The sequence below is a fragment of the Hippopotamus amphibius genome, chromosome 3 (assembly GCF_030028045.1).
Source record: "Hippopotamus amphibius kiboko isolate mHipAmp2 chromosome 3, mHipAmp2.hap2, whole genome shotgun sequence".
In the NCBI taxonomy this organism is placed as follows: Eukaryota; Metazoa; Chordata; class Mammalia; order Artiodactyla; family Hippopotamidae; genus Hippopotamus; species Hippopotamus amphibius.
Window position 1 is genome coordinate 111,324,588 of NC_080188.1, and position 16,808 is coordinate 111,341,395.

Genomic DNA, 16,808 nt, shown 5'->3' on the forward strand with positions numbered 1-16,808 from the left:
GCATCTCTTGACAACTGTCAGCAGGAATCTGGTCTGGCACTAAAAGCCAAGTCGTAGCATTCTGCTGCAGAATACCAATAATCTTACAGAACACAGATATGAGAAGAGTTTACATGGCGATGGAGATGAAGTGAGACAAAGGTAGAACCACTCTGTAATGATGCGAGAGCACTGGTGAAATCAATAGTACTGCCTAAACCACAAAAACGATCAAACACCCTTCTCACAAGGCTGATACAAGAGACTGTTGCTTCCTTACCAATTAAAACTTTAGCCCTCCTCCAATGTGCCCACTTTCTGAATAAGAACCATCAATACACCAGATCGTAAAAATGTTGCCTCTATCCCAAAGCACCCAATCAGGAGGGCAACCATGCTTCCTTGAAGCCTACCATAAATAACCTCACAGGTTGAAATCTCTTAGAAGTCCAGTCCCTAAGACATCTTGCCGAAATGCCCCTGTTTCCCAGGTATGCAATCTCCCTTGTTGAAACAAGCAACAGTAACACCACCTTGACTAGAGGTTTTTTCCTGGTGGTCCATGCCTGGAGAACATCAATAAATGAAATGGTATGAAGTCTGAGCTTTACTTCAAAATAAATTTGGGGGTTAGTAGATGGGATAAAAGATATGGATGAAACATATCTGACCATGAATGGACACATTGAAGCTGGCAGTTTTTATGAGGGGAATTACTATATCGAATCTTCTAATGTTTTTAGACTTGAAAATTTCCATAGTAAAAAGTTGATTATATAATAACTAGTTTAGTAAAAAGATTTAAAAAAAATAAAAATTTATAAGTAGTATCAGTTTGGGCTTTGAACTATTAGTTCATCTCTATTAAAATTATTATCATAGAGGTCAGCAAATCTTTACACCAGCAAATTTTATATATATTTATATATATATTATATATATATATAAATAAAATCTTCAAAATGTTTTCTAAATGATTGAGAAATTGTCTTTTAAAGTTGACACCTCTGAACACGACTAATGAAGAGTTTAGAACTAAGATGTAGAAGGAGGATATAATATATGTAAACAAAGGCAAGGACGATTTGGTTTTTAAACCAGAGTGTATTGGTCTTAATTCCAAAAGGCATATTAAATTTAGTTCTTGGTTAAAATGCAATTATAAAGCCTTTAATAAGCATTCTGGATTAAAAAGATTTTTGAATCTTCTAGTCTTTCTAACCAAGCTGATTTCCGGAAACTTGTTCTTCATCCTCCTACAAGGCCTAACAGTTATGATTTTTGAAAGGAAGAAACAAAAACATAATTTACAAAGAATGTGATCAGCAAAACCCAAGGAAATCAGTAATCGGAACAATAAAAATTTTCCCCTAAATGACACCCCTATTATTTGAAATGTAAAAACTACTGTGGAGGAAATGTCTTTACAATAGTGTGAGATCTATTATTTATATGTGTATTGAACTAAGACATACATTAAAAATATTCAAATAAAAAAGGCATGAAAGAAAATAATACCCCAATAGTTTGCTGCTTTTCTTTTAGGTTCCATTCAAATTAGTCCACTATTTACTAAAAATAATAACCTGAGTTGCCACTCTAAGTAAGTCACTGGAGTTCGTTACGACTCTGTCGGCGTCTCTGCTCTCAGGTAGCTCATGGTCTAAGGAGAGAGAAACATATGGAAAATACATTTTATAATATCATATGAAAAATGTAACTGACACAGGAAGATGCAGAGTTTACCGAGAAATGGTCAGTGAATACCTACCCTGCACTTTTGGGGGTCACGTAAGCAGAAGATTGAGTTAATTTAATAAAACTTCTATCACAGTGTTAACTTTTGAGCTTGTACTGGGAAGATGAGAAGGAATGAGACATTTTTGCAGAAAGGAAACACTGTGGAAAAGCGTTTCAGTGACCCAGAGAGTGCAAGTACAGGAAGTACAGCCACAGTCAATGAAGGAGAGAAACTTTATGGCAGACAAGGAGGGGAAAGCAGGAGATGTTAGAAAGACACTCAGGGCCATGGACACACAGAGCGCCATCGTTCCTATTCATGAGTCTGGACTAAATCCTGTAATAGAAACAATAGAAATGCCTTACACACAGATAGATATAATCAGAGACATTTCAACGACTTCTCTCAAACAAGATAGTGGCTTAACATGGTGGAAAAGCAAGCAGTGAGTTTGAAAGAGACTGCTATGTAGAAAAGATAATAGAAAAATAAATGGAATTCAAAATGAAAAATTACATATAGATGGTGTGTGTGTACCTCAAAAATAAGAGAATTTAGAGATGTACTTTCATAGTTTATTGTTCTCTGGGTTATGTTGGTGTTATCAAGGGATTCTAGAGTGGGGTTCTTAATTTGCAGGGAGAAAAATAATTTCTTTGATATATACACATATAAAATGTTATATGTATGTATATATGTATGTATTTATCTCTCTACCTATATATCTATCATACTATTACTACAAATAACACAAGTATCCAAGATTTCTGTTAGACATACTGAAAGGGACACTATAATAATACATTCTTGAGAATTTTGGCATTACCTTAATTTTGAAATATATAACCATTCTGCAGTTATACCTTGATTCTTGATTCTCGCTAACAAGTTAATCAGCTGTAACTTGAGACCAATTATTTAAATTATCTGAGTTTCTCTTCTCTAACATGTGGGAACATTTTTCTACACCACAGTGTTTTGTAAGGAATAATCATATAATGCATGTAGACTTTTTCAGCACCTTCCCTGGCATGTAATGAGGACTGGATACGTCTTAGACTCTGTTACAATTGTTGCTATCATTGTTATTCTACTGGTAATCAGCACAGCAGCATCAATTTGCAGTTTGTGAAGTAATTTAATATCCATCAAAGGTTTACTCCTCAAAGTCGCCTGGTGCTGTAAGTAGTGTTTTTACTTCTTAATTGAGGCTCAGAGTTTATGACCTTCCCAAGTGTACATGCGGAGATAATAGAAGAGCCTGACTGCAAACCAACATCCTGCTCAAAAGCCTCTTCTCTTCCCACCTGCAGTCTCCTCTCCCAAAGGAAGGTGCTTCAAGGCAGAGGACAGAGCCATCCCTGAGGAATTACATGGTTATTTCAACACACTCAAACTACACTGCAAATTCATTAATACTGAGTTGAAACTTTATGTTTGTTGAAACTGGTTTCTGTTAATATGTCCCCATGAAAAAGCTGAGAAACATCATTTTAATAATGTCTCTTGAAACTGATTAGAAAGTAAACCCACTTTCAGCAATTACAGTAGGGAATTCTGTTTTCAGTGAAGAGTTTTGTAATAAGACCCAGAGACAGTTTCATCATTGACACTTAAGTAAACTCTGACTTCAGTTTCTCTTTACTTAATGATCAGCAATTAGTTAATTAAAAGCAGCAGGTGAAGAATGGCAGCTACAAAAAAATGACATTTTCTTATTTTTCCCAGAAATTCTGAACTTTTGCAGCCTGACTAGAAATGGAAATGCTAACCTAGTTTCTTTTACATCAATATTATATAATATGGGCAAGCAATAGGCACTTGGGAACTTGTAAACTTTGTGGAGAGTTACTGCATACTAACCAATACCAAATAATTTGGAAATACAATCACTGATGAGATTTTTTTTCAAATTTAGTGTCACTACTACTTTTTCCACAATTCAAGTTTTTGACATGCTATGGCCAGAAGGCCCTGCTAGAATGCACTAAAGGACACCAATGAGTTTAATCCTTCCCTGAATGAAGAAATCTGAAAGAGTCAGCTAGGTAAGGGCCAACTCAAATGCAAATAGGATTGAAACAGCATATATAAAATATACATACAGTAATATAAGATGGCATATGCCATGTGTGCACAGTTTGGGTGTAGGTGATGGTCTGTGAGCTGCAATAATTGGGCAAGGTATTGCCTAATTCTTCTTGGGATAGAAATTATGAACCAAAATATGATAGCTTATGTCTATGGTTTGATCATTTTCTAGAAATTGGACAGGACACAGAAATCTCATCACAATACAAACATTATAATAAAGATATAAAACTAAGTCACTCCGTGAAAAACAGATAAAATCAACTTACTTTAAGGAGTAAGTCAAATGTGCAGCTTAAAAGTATCAGGGGATAATTGCATATGTGAGTGTGTTTAAATAAAGACTAAAAGAGTATAAATGAAGCCACAGGCAGAGGACTGTCCATACACGGCCACATCCTCCTTTGTATTTAAGCAAGAAAGACTGAAAATAGGTGCATTAGGAATTAAGTACCAAAAACTGGGTAAAGAAAATAAAAAAGCCTCACATAAATTGATTTAGGAATTTAGAAAAAAGCAAAGAAAAAAATAACTACATTAAATTTCTTTTTACCCACTTTATCTGTAGTTCCTGACACAAACTGGGGACGCGTAAATTATTGTTGAGCAATAAATGAATCTCAGAAACGTTTTGGCAGTTTGACTCCCAACAATGCCAAGCTCATTATTTTAAAAGTTTCCTGCTTTGTGTATATTTATTTAATTATTAGTAAAGTTTAAATTTTTCTAATGATTAATATACAATTACTGATTCAATATGTATAAAAGAGACAACACCATTTTTAAAGAATGAACTTGGCAAAGTGAAAACTATATGTAATTTTTTTTCATTTTTATAAAAATGTGTTTTATTTTAAACAAGCCTATAAAAGTAGAAATCACATACAGAAATACAGATTACTCTGACATGTTAGCAAAGTAGCTTATGGCTGGACTTGGGTTTGGAAGTACTGTATGTTTGAGGGCATCCAGAAGTCAGAGACCAACCAGATCCTACCTCCAGCCCTTGTCACTAATCTGTAACCAATAATTTCAAGTAGTATTTAGCACCTTTTAACTACTATGGAATAGAAACCTCATCATTTCCTGTATAACACTACTTTAAAATGTTCTTCCTTAGGTCTGAGCAGATAAGGGCACTTCATATCATTGTTTCTAACATTTGAAAAATCTGATTTAAAAAATGCAATGTTAATAGAAATGATGAGTTTGGGCTTTTTGTTCCATTTTGAACGTATGGTGAGGTCATCAATTTAAATAAGAAATTAGTGTTCTGTGGCTTTGTTGTTGTTGTTAAGTAGAATTTAATCCTTTTTCCTCCATGTATCATTAAAACAAAACAAAACAAAACAAAACAAAACACTGATGCTATCAAAAGGTTTAACACTTGAGTCTTAACTTCTATGCAGGCGCCAGCCATGCCTACTGCTCTGAAACTGCACAGAACATACACCTGCTTCTAGTGTATATTTCTGATTGAAAGGAACATGCAGTTCTTCTTAGGGAAATCTAGGTCCAGTAACCTTCAAACAGTCATTGCGGCAAGCCATTAAAAAAATAAAAAAAGGACAATTTAAAATACTTGATTCCAGAGTAATATAAAAATAACTTCAAGAACCTCAGCTATAAAGGAAAATAGCAGGTAACCTCATTTCAGCATTCCATCCAACATTTCAAGAATTACAGACTGACTAGTTCCTACCACCTTTCTAAAGTAAAGCAAGTCACTTTAAAAGCTAAAGAACCTAAGTTAACATAATTTGATCACAAAGTCAGAAGTCCGCAACTAAATTTCCTCAGCGAATTTAGAATGCTGGGAGCACAGTACATAAAGGAGACTTCATTAATGTGCATTAGAGGATACACCAGGTTAACCTGTCACAGAAAACTGTCTCTTGAGCCTTTAAATTCTAACCAATTTTATACCTCTGTTTGGCCGGTCTTTTGCTTCTTTTAATTTAGGTTTTAAGGTGAATGACCCAGGGCTATTTGTTTCCGTAAATCCAATTGCAAATCTAAAGGCAAAGATGAAATGTGTATTTTTCTTTCTATCCTCAGAAGAGATGGCCACAAATCTACTCTATGATTCTCATTCTGTTCAGCTTACAATACAAATAGCTTCTTGTTTTTTGCAACCTATGTCTTATAAAGCAGTCCTGAAAAATGAAATAGAAGAAAGTTCAGCTGCCATGTAAGCTATAAAAATGATTGGCTGGTGAGGATGTTTAAGCTTGATTCTAAACAGATTTAGTAAGGCAGAGAACTTGGAAGAGGTGGCTCAAATTTTGCTCTTTAAGGTATCTTGAAATTATAGGCTCACTCTCCTAAAATTTCAAGAGGCATACAGCTTCTGTTCTTCAGGGTATAGCAGTGATAAAAGCTTTCGGTCATTTTTCAAAAGCAACACTTCATAGTTTCCTCTCTCCAAGGGTTCTCTAATACACTTGTAAAATAAAGGCAAGGGAAACCAAGAATAGAAACAGCTGAGCTCTCTGCAAGTGGGCTTCCTGCCTACTTTCCCTGATCAAAGAAGAGAGGAGACACCATCCTGCAATAGACACTTCACAGACAACTGGGCTTCTGCAGTGTCAGTCGGCATTTGATGCCCCATATTTCCTGGTTCTTTCTGTTGCCAATGGTCAGCCTGGCAATGGTGGTGAAAGGGGAATAATTAATCTGTACGCGAGGAATGGCTTCCTTGAACAGTTGAAGGTTACTGTCTGGCACGAGTCTAAAGACTTGTAGTGTTTTTAGTGTGGGAATTTCTCCAAGTTCAAGTAAAGTTTCAGGTATTATGTCACAGCACTGACTGAGTGATAGGTGTTGGAGATAGTTGAGTTGATAAACTTCTGGGAAGCAGTCACTTTTCAGCATGACACTATCGCTTATGTCTAGGTGGACAAGACTGGGACATCTTCCAACTAAGGTAGAGATATCTGATCTCTGCAGATCCTTTCAGTACTCGCTGAGATTCAGCTGGTTGATAGTCTCTGACACGTGTGCCACAGCCACCTGCATGTGCTTTTCTGTGACGTCATAGCACCGGGAGCGGTTCAGCTCATCCAATCTGAAGCAGCTGCTCAGCAAAGTCTTCAGGGCAGCTTCCAAGAATCCACAACACCCGGAAAGGTTTAATTGCACTAAATTTGTGTTCTGAGCAAGATTATCAGCAATGGGATCTGAAAGCCATAGAACGTCCAGTCTGAGATTCTGCAACTTGGAGCAGTGGGATAGAAGGCCGCGGAGGGTAGACACATCGATCACTGAGTTCGACAGGTCCATGTGCTGCACACGAAAAGGGCTGCAATGTTCAACTAATGGCTGGTCCATAAATGATCGTGGGCAGCAGAAGGCAACCACCCCTCGGGATAGCAGCCGACCAACCACATCTGGGTGGAGGTTTCTGCCCGTGAGGTTTAAGGTCTGACAGAGACTCGTCAAACGCTACATGATACCATCTCTTACAGACACTGGAGACTTTCAGCAGTTCAGGGAGGCACAGACAGCACAAGATTCCTAAGAGCAGCTCGTCTGGAAGGGAGTCCCATGAAACACCCGGAAAGGTCTCTCGATTTAGCTTCGGTCTGCGGACAATCACAAAGTGCTTGTCATTCCCTTTGCTCTTCAGCGGTTTTCCTGGGGGATTCTGTGGGTGGCCCAGGTTTGAAAGCGGTTCCTGGGGGATGTTCTCACTGTCCACCGCCTCCTTCTTCAGGGCGGAGACCCCCATGCCTGAAAGCAGTTTAGAAGTCTCGTTAGAATCCCATCCCCACGTGAAACTGGTGGTAACCTTGCTACTTTGGGAATCTCCTGGAGGTGTTTCCTGTGCATGGCCTCCGAAGGCTCAGGAGTTTTAAATTAGTGCATTAATCACAGAGGTTCCCGCCTCCCACATTCCCGCTCTGGCGCGCTGCGCACTGCGTGCGGTTCCAACCCACAGCAGTGAGAACCTTGAACTCTATCAACATTCCATCCTATGGCGCGCGCAGAATTCTTTTGCCCGCTCTACTCTGTGGCCGCAGTCTGTGGCCCCCGCTGCCTGCTGGGAATTGTAGTTTCTGCGCTGCGTGCTGGTCTGGCTGCCTCGCCATTCCTTCCTTTCTGTGCAGCTTTGCCAGCCTTGGAGATACCCACAACCCCGCGCGGCTCTGTAATTATCCATGTTCCTACAGAAAAACGGAAACTCTCACAGCTCTGTTGGGTGTCAAATGTATTGTCTCCAGTTCCTGTCAATAAATACAAAGAGGCTAATAAGAAACTAGAACCTCTGCCGACACAATAAATAACAAAATGACAAGGAAACTAACCAAGTATGAATTTGGTATACTGATAAATGATATTGAGGAAAAGAAAGTAAACTAGGGAAGAGGCGTAGTGTACTAGTAATTACTGTTGATGTGGCATTTGTGACAATCCACACATGACTCTAGATCTTTACACACTTTTCATCCTTTATACTTTGCATGCTTTACACACTAATTTAATCCTAAAAGCAGCACCAGAAGCAGTTACTACTACCATTTTCACTGTGAAGGTGATGAAAACAAGACACAGGATGTTATGTAACGAAGTATCGTTATGGCACGAACCAGAAAAGCCAGATTTTTGGCCTAGATAATCTGGCTTCGGTGTTCTCTTATTTCGCACTGTGAAAGTGTCCTGGGTGGAAGAGTGAGAGGGCAAAGAAAAGGTATCCCAGGCAGACGGAACAAATGCAAATACCTAAGGCTGGCATGCCCCCTAGTATTCAAAGTCAGTCTGGATGAAAGGATGGGAATGGGGGGGAGGGATTAAGGTTATTGTGGTATTTAGAAAGCTAACAACAGCCAGATTATTCCCAGTTTTCTGGGCCCTTGTAAGAATTTTGGATTTTATTCTGGGTGAAATGGGAAACCATTGCAGGATTCTGTGCCAGGGAGTGAGATAACCTAATTTACTGTTTAAAATAATTACTCTGTTTTAAAAATAAACTGAAGAGGGAAAGTTTGGAGACAGTGAACCTAGTTGAAAGGATGGTAGGTAAAACCACAGAACAGCATTGTAATTGGTAAGAAGAGGTTGGATGTCAGATACATTGGAAGGTAGCATCAACCTGAATTCCTCCAAGTCAAGGGTGACTCCAGGATTTTGCTTGGAGCAACTATAATGTTTTCCCCGGCTTGAGATGGGGAGGGGAATGGTATGAGAAACTCAGTTGCTGACACTAAATCTAAAATGCTTAGTGAACTCCCAAGTAAAGATGTCAAGTAGGATGTTGAATATAGGAGTCTAGAATTCAGAGGAGTGCATTGAGATGGAAAGTTACATTGAGAGTCATTGGTATATACACACTTAAATTGTATAAAACTGCATGAAATTAACAAGTAAAGGAAGCTGGACTTCCCTGATGGTGCAGTGGTTAAGAATCTGCCTGCCAATGCAGGGGACATGGGTTTGAGCCCTGATCCAGGATGATTCCACATGCCATGAATCAACTAAGCCGGTGTGCCACAACTACTGAGGCTGCACTCTAGAGCCCATGAGCCACAACTATTGAACCCACGTGCTGCAGCTACTGAAGGTGTGCACCTAGAGCCTGTGCTCCTCCACAAGAGAAGCCACCGCGATGAGAAGCCCACCCACCGCATCAAAGAGTAGCACGGGCTTTCTCTAGTTGCAATTGCCACAACTAGAGAAAGCCCGTGTGCAGCAAAGAAGACATAACATAGCCAAAAATAAATACATAAATAAATTTATAAGCAACAACAACAACTAAAGGAAGCTGTATAGATATAAACAGACAGAATGATAAGGACCAGAGCTTGTGTCTCTCCAACATTTAGAAGTCAAGGCAATAAAGAGGAACAGGCAATGAAACTGAGAATGAATATCCAGGAGGAAAATCAGGAGAGTGTGAACATTCAAGTGGAGAAGGTTAATCAAGGAATGATTAACTATGGCAAACATGGCTGATAGATTAAATAACATGACCTTGTTAAATGGACTTTACATAGTATAATGGGAGGGGAGTAAAAGGTTTACTGGAATGATTAGAGAAGTGGGAGGGCACAAATTGGAGGTAACATGTAAACACAAACAACTTGGCAAGGAACGGTGCTGAAAAAAAGATGTCAGCAATAAGTAAAAACTTTTAAAGTAGACATATTCCCTTACTTGACATTTCTCTTGTTTAGTATTTTATCTTAAAAATAGTGGATCATTCTAAACCAATTTTGAGTAAGAATTGATCATAGCATTATTATTTTAATAATTAGAAAAAATAATAAAATGTTCAATTAGGAACTATAATAGATATATTAGAAACATACTTTGGGAAGAATCTTAAATGGTATGTAAAAGAATATTTGTAGTTTCTGAATTTGCAGATTCATTCAGGATCCATGGTTGGTGAATCACTGATGTAAAATCTCTGGACTGGAGAGAGGACTGTACCACGCTGTTTTGTATAAGGGGCTTGAGCATCCATGGGTCTGGGGATCCAGGGGGTAGGGATTGGGGAGAGGTGTCCTGGAGCAAATCCCCCATGGAAACTGATGGATGAGTGACTTGCTGGAAAAAAATGATCATCGTTAAGCAGTAAATTGTCATATACTCTATGAGCACAATTTAATACAATGCATGAAAATATGAAGGAAAAAAGAAAAATGAATTGTCCCCAAACTTATAGAGCAGTTACCTCTAGCTTATGAATTATACATTGTTTCATATTTTTCTGTATATCAAATTTTATTATCAGTATACATGCATAGTTGACCCTTAAACAACTCAGGGTTAGGGATGTCAATCCCACAGGGTGGAAAACCTGCCTATAACTTTACAGTAAGCTTCTATCTACAGTTCCACATCTGAAGAGCCAACAAACCCTGGGTGGTGTAGTACTGTAGTAGTATTTATTGAAAAAATTCACATATGAGTGGATCCATGCAGTTCAAACCAGTGTTGTTCAGGCATCAACTTTATTTACATTATGGGAAAAAAATTATTTTCACAAAATAAAGGATATATAAAAATGCCCTATATCTATCAAGTTTTCTAAAACTCCAAGGTTTTTATTATATACAGAAGCTGGGTGATTTTTTTGAATTATTTTAGTAAATGAGGTGATATTGTTAAACTCTAATTATAAATTAATAAGAAAGCAGGTGGATTATTTAATTAATAATATCAGGGCAATTAGCTATTTGGAAAAACAATAGCTTAGATTCTTGCCTCAGGTCACACAACAAATTAATGCCCTGTGATTTTAAAAAGTTAGATGTTAACTCTATAGGATGTAGATAAAGGGTATTTATTATTTTCAGATCCACTCTTAGCAAAGAAAAAAGAAAAACACAATTTCTAGGTATAAAACATACTCAGCAGATGTAAAACAAATTATTCAATCAGAATCCCTCTGACTAAGAAGATCACAGGGAATGGAAGGAACAAATGTAGACAAATGATGAAAATGCATTAGAAATAGTTGTGATATTTAAATTGTTTGCCACTTGTTTTTTGCTTTTTCTTGCTTTGTTTCAACCAATTGAATTGGACATATATAATCAAGGACTAGTGATTTTATCATTCTAGTTTCAAATATGACCTCAAGTTACATTTGTCTTTTTAGGCTAATCTTTCTCTTTTCTTTTTTTTTTCTTTCCTTTTAAAAAGTTTTATTGAGATATAATTGATATACAATAAACTGCATATATTTAAAGTGTACAATTTGATATCTTTTTCTCATTAGTCATCTATTTTATACATATTAGTGTATATATGCCAATCCCAGTCTCCCAATTTATCCCCCCCACCCCTCTTTCCCCACTTGGTGTCCATATGTTTGTTCTGTACATCTGTGTCTCTATTTCTGCCTTGCAAACCAGTTGATCTGTACCATTTTTCTAGATTCCACACATATGCGTTACTATACGATATTTGTTTTTCTCTTTCTGACTTACTGTATGACAGTCTCTAGGTCCATCCATGTCTCTACAAATGACCCCATTTTGCTCCTTTTTATGGCTAAGTAATAGTCCATTGTATGTATGTACCACATCTTCTTTATCCATTCATCTGTTGATGGACATTTAGGTTGCTTCCATGTCCTGGCTATTGTAAATAGTGTTACAATAAACTGGGGTGCATGTGCCTTTTTGAATTATGGTGTTCTCTGGGTATATGCCCAGTAGTGGGATTGCTGGGTCATATGGTAACTCTATTTTTAGATTTTTAAGGAACCTCCGTAGTGTTCTCTATAGTGGCTGTATCAATTATATTCCCACCAACAGTGCAAGAGTGTTCCCTTTTCTCCACACCCTCTCCAGCATTTACTGTTTGTAGATTTTCTGATGATGCCCATTCTCACCAGTGTGAGGTGATACCTCATTGAAGTTTTGATTTGCATTTCTCTAATAATTAGTGATGTTGAGCAGCTTTTCATGTGCCTCCTGGCCATGAATGTCTTCTTGGCCATGTATGTCTTCTTTGGAGAAATGCCTATTTAGGTCTTCTGCCCAGTTTTTGATTGGGTTGTTTGTTTTTTTGGTATTGAGCTGCATGAACTGTTTATATATTTTGGAGATTAGGCCTTTGTCCATTGATTCATTTGCAAATATTTTCTCCCATTCTGAGGGTTGTCTTTTCATCTTGTTTATAGTTTCCTTGCTGTGCAAAAGCTTTTAAGTTTCATTAGGTCTTATTTGTTTATTTTTGTTTTTATTTCCATTACTCTAAGAGATGGGTCAAAAAAGGTCTTGCTGCAATTTATGTCAACGAGTGTTTTTCCTATGTTTTCCTCTAAGAGTTTTATAGTGTCTGGCCTTATTAGGTCTTTAATCCATTTGGAGTTTATTTTTGTGCATGGTGTTAGAGGTTTTAATTTCACTGCCAATCTTTTTCTAATTGGAATTTTCTAATCACAGTTACACCCAGGCAGGTCAATGACCCTGGTGCGGTCATGTCTGGGGAACATTAGGATTTATCTCTCAAAGGAGGAGAGACTGCACTATATAAAGGCCTCTTTCACACATTCACATACCCTGGCTATTCAAGAGAGTCCTTGCTAAGGAGACCCTCTGGGGGTACCTTCAGGGGAAGATTTCTTCCACTACCAGGTGGGTTAAGAGGACTGTTGGTCATTTCTATAACCCTTCTTTTCCAAGTCATCCACAATTTTCCCCATTTAAAAGAAAATAGATGACTTGGCCTGGCTCTGCTCCAACTGGATGAAGCTGACATCTATATACAATAATGAAATATCTTTCTCAACTCACTCCAAATAAAATATCTCTTTCAACTGCTGCCTGAGACTTGGGCTTCCTTTAGAAGAAGAAAATACTTTTTATCTATTGATAAAACTTCAGAAGGCAGTTCCTAAGGATGAAGAGCATTTGTGTGTGTGAGAGTTGCCTTTCTCTCAGGGGAAACTTGATGGTTTAAAAAATGTAAAAAAGAGACACTTGTAGGTGAAAGAAATTCACAAAATAGGATCTGTTTCTGTTGATAAGAGTGTCTGGGTTTTGCAATTTTTCCTTTTATTACAAAGAAGAAAAATAAGAAAGTAAGCCTGATTCCAGTGCATGCACAAAGAAAAGTAACTCAATACTGAAATTTCTACCAATTATCTCTAAAATATCCAAAGTGATATTTATCATTGAAAACCAAAAGTGGGATGAGAGTCAGTATGTTATCACAGGTGGAAGTGGGCAAATGGCAGCCCAATCAATACTTTCTCATTTCTTCTATTCTATTCCCAGAATAGTGAGCTATAGTATCAATAGCTGTGTTAAGATGCCAGTTCAGGAAGACAAGTCAGTTCAAACACACCTCTCACAAGGTGGGTTTTGACTCCATCAAGAGGGAAGTAAATGGATGGGGGGAAAACTGTTTCCATGTCAGATTTTATGTATGTACTTAGTAAGTGTGTGTGTGCTTGTATATATACATATATATGTATATATCTGTATGCATATTATGTATGTGTGTGTGTGTGTGTGTGTGTGTGTTGTTTGTTTTTGGAGAACACATTAGATCCAAGTCATAGTGTTAAGCTGAGTCAATAGAGAGTGAAAGAAAAACTAAAAGGACACATTTTCTGACTGTTCACAGCAAACTGTTTAAAACAAAAAGTTTCCCTTTAGTTAACATATTTGGGGAGAAAAGGGGACTATTCTTTCTATTTTGTACACTTTATTCTAATTTGATATGGTGAGACTTTTTTTTTTTTTTTACTTTCATCCTGAAATAAGCCTCAGAAGTAAAGAGGTACAGAATCACAATAACCACACCATGCAAGTTGAACATCATAAGATAGGAGTATTACTCTCTGAGAATTTTTTTTCTCTAGTTAAAGATGTTAACTTTCAAAAGCAGGAATGCATGCTGTCGTTTCACTGAAAATTTACAAGAGATTGTAGAAACATTCCTGATTACAGCTGTTGAAAATAATTAAGATCCAAAATGTAGAACATTTTAATACAGAGAACTATATATTTTAAAATATGTAGATTCTAGACGTGTTCCAAGTGTATTTATTTATTTTTTTAGAAAGCAGTATTTGAAAATGAATAAATTACATATGAATTCAACATTTTCCTGATCCACAAGTAGAAATATTTAATGGCTTCCTTTTTCTACACATTGAATATACTGCTTAACTTTGCCTTTAGCATAATATATATTTGTTAGAATAAAATAAATGTCCATTCAAACAGATAAGAAATTAGCACATTAAAGTTTCATTCCACCAAAATAAAATATGGGAGCAAGAAATTTAAAACTGCTTTCTTCTCTTTATTCAATATAAGATAAAACTATCTAAATCTAAAATAGTAAATACCTTTACAAGCATTATTTTTACTGACCACCAATTTTGGACCTCATAAAATTATAAATAACCAGAGAGGAGAGTTTGAGATAGGATGCAGTTGTTTGTTCTGATATTCTGCTTCAGTGAGCCATAATTTCTCAGGCTAAAACACATAAGATTTGGCATCTGATGACAAGTTATTACTCCTGATAATTTTTCTATCTTTAACTTGTCTTTTTTAAGCAGTTGAGAGATTGGAACAAATGATTGAAAGGAATAGCACCAGAGTGACGGAATTCATTCTTTTGGGCTTTTCAGTCCAGGGAGAAGTTGAAATCACTCTCTTTCTGCTCATTTCAGTGGTATATTCTCTAACTCTGGTAGTAAACATTGGGATGATTTCCTTAATCCGACTGGATTCTCGACTTCACACACCCATGTAATTTTTTCTCAGTAATCTGGCCTTTGTAGACCTTTGTTACTCCTCATCAATAGCCCCCAAGTTCCTGGAGACCCTCCTGACCAAGCACAGGTCCATATCTTTCTATGCATGTGAAACACAGCTGGGCTTTTTCTCGAACTTCGTGATTTTGGAGATGTTCCTTCTTGTGCTAATGGCTTATGACCGCTATGTGGACACCTGCAGTCCTCTTCTCTACACGGTGATCATGTCCCAAAAGGTGTGTATGCAGCTGGTAATGGACCCCTACTTATACAGTTTTTCTGTTGCTTTGCTCCACACAGTTGTTACTTTCCGAATGATCTACTGTGACCCCAATGTCATCAATCATTTCTATTGTGATGACGTCCCTTTGATGGCCTTGCCTGCTCAGATACCATCCTCAAAGAGATCTTGATTTTTATCTTCCCTGGATTCAACACGATCAGCTCTTTAACCACGGTCCTTATTTCTTACTTGTACATCGTGGCTGCCATCCGGAGAATCCAGTCTACAGAAGGCAGGCGCAAAGCAGTCTCAACCTGTGGTTCTCATCTGACTGCCGTGACTGTATACTATGGGAATCTGATCTTCACGTATCTGCAGCCCAAATCAAACCAGTCCCTCGACACTGACAAAATGGCCTCTGTGTTCTACACAACAGTCATTCCCATGCTGAACCCCATGATCTACAGCCTGAGGAACCAAGAGGTAAAAACTGCCTTGAGGAAAGCCTTTGAAAAATGTTATGTTCTGCCTCTAATAAACTTTAAAAGGTGACTTGGACAATGCCTGACTTGGAACAATGCCACATGCAGATATCTTGTTTTTATTAGCTTTTGATGGAGTAAATTCATTTTTACTGCTCTTTATATGAACAAAATGATTTTGTACATTAGTCCTATTTTTTAAGAACTTTTATTGAGATACAGTTGACATACAATAAATTGCATATATTTAAAGTGTACAATTTGATTTTTTTTTCTTATTAGTGATGTATATATGGCAATCCCAATCTTCCAATTCACCCCCCCCCATCCCTCCCCGCTTTCCCACTTGGTGTCCATATGCTTTTTCTCTACATCTGTGTCTCTATTTCTGCCTTGCAAACCAGTTGATTTGTACCATTTTTCTATATTCAACATATATGTATTGATATACAATATTTGTTTTTCTCTTTCTGACTCATTTCACTCTGTATGACAGTTTCTAAGTCCATCCATGTCTCTACATGAGTCCTATTTTTGATGTAATCTATAATAAGAGGAAATGTTTAAAAGACTGTAATTTATGTTTTTAAGCTCTTTGTTGGAATATAATTGCTTTACACTGTTGTGCCAGTTTCTGCTGTACAACAAAGTGGATTAGCTGTATTTATACACATATTGTCATATCCCCTCCCTCTTGCAGCTCCCTCCCACTCTCCCTATACCACCCCTTTAAGTCATCACCCATTTTTAATAAATTGCTACTATTAGGAAATGTGACATTGATAGCTTTGACCTGGATAGTTTATATTCAGCTGAAAATAAGATTTAGCCCCTCCTTTCAAAAGTTTTTTCTGTTTTGCACATTGAGAAGACAGAGAAAAGAGACAAGGAAGGTGACAACATAAGTTTCTTGTCCATCCCCATGTCATTCCATGCAGTAGCCTGCTCCTAAACTCTGATTACTCCATCAAAAAAAAAAAAAAATGCAGACCTATCCCTAAATTCCCTAAGCAAAGATTAAGTTCCTCTGAAGTTTTAGGAATATGAAGAGGCTACAGTTCA

General features: G+C 37.2%; 2 pseudogenes; one reads left to right on the forward strand and one right to left on the reverse strand.

Moving 5' to 3' along the window:
* Positions 1–6,373: 6,373 nt before the first annotated feature.
* On the reverse strand, positions 6,374–7,678 carry LOC130849611 (S-phase kinase-associated protein 2-like; annotated as a pseudogene).
* Positions 7,679–14,860: 7,182 nt separating this feature from the next.
* On the forward strand, positions 14,861–15,816 carry LOC130849612 (olfactory receptor 1038-like; annotated as a pseudogene).
* The last annotated feature ends 992 nt before the right edge of the window (positions 15,817–16,808 follow it).